This window comes from Bombus bifarius, unplaced genomic scaffold (genome assembly GCF_011952205.1).
Source record: "Bombus bifarius isolate JDL3187 unplaced genomic scaffold, Bbif_JDL3187 scf7180000008162, whole genome shotgun sequence".
NCBI classification, from domain to species: Eukaryota; Metazoa; Arthropoda; class Insecta; order Hymenoptera; family Apidae; genus Bombus; species Bombus bifarius.
Window position 1 is genome coordinate 935,323 of NW_022884484.1, and position 935 is coordinate 936,257.

Genomic DNA, 935 nt, shown 5'->3' on the forward strand with positions numbered 1-935 from the left:
TTTGCATCTATGTCCTCTTCTTTTATTATTATTATTATTATTTTTATTCATAACGAAAAATGAAAAAGTGTTTGTAAATATAATAATATTGCATAGAAATTATTGAAACGATTCAAGAATAAAATCAAATTATTTGCATCTATGTCCCCTTCTTTTTTGCTTTATAGCAGTACGATATATTGTACTTTACGTAAAGTATTTTAAACTATGTATTAAAAAACACTTGAGAAAGGATATTTCACTCTGTTAAATAAGCAACGTTTATATCAAAATTCTTCTTGTCTCTTTCATCTCTTAAGCTGCGACAAATATAATTTTTTAATTATCTTTAACGTATCGAGGTAAGAATTGGGGCTGTTAATCAAACAGAAGGGGGTTGCTATCAACGTTTCCGTGGTGTAGTGGTTATCACATGTGTTTCACACGCACAAGGTCCCCGGTTCGATCCCGGGCGGAAACATAATTGCACCCTTTTTTTTTTCATTCATTGACAATCGAAAAGTTAAGACAGTCGATGATAGCGTAACTACCGAGAGGACAAAGATTTTCAAAGTAAATGTTCGACATATGTGCCCTAGATTATTTAGTTACACCATGGAATCTTACATTTATTTTACGAGAACATTAATAACTGAAAACTGAACGATCAAACATCAAGCTTCTTTCAATTTCCGATCATTGTCTTCAATCGCAATCTAAGAATTCTCAAACGAATGCAACTTGAAAATATATCAATTCTAAGAAACTAACGAATCCACTGTACGCACGATACCTTCGAGTTTCTCCAACTTCTCACCAATATATTCGACTCCGATGTAACAACCGTGGAACGAACGAAACTTCGAAATATGTAAAAGTTAAAAAATCGACCGATACGCGCCCTAACATCGCGTCGTTTGTCTGAACGAGTAACACCGAGCGAAACATCGAGAAGA

At 33.8% G+C, this 935-nt stretch overlaps 1 non-coding gene across 1 annotated transcript; it reads left to right on the top strand.

Annotated features, from left to right (window-relative positions):
• The first annotated feature begins 387 nt into the window (after window positions 1-387).
• On the top strand, window positions 388-460 carry Trnav-cac. The gene has a single exon. It is a non-coding gene; the product is annotated as a tRNA-Val (tRNA).
• The last annotated feature ends 475 nt before the right edge of the window (window positions 461-935 follow it).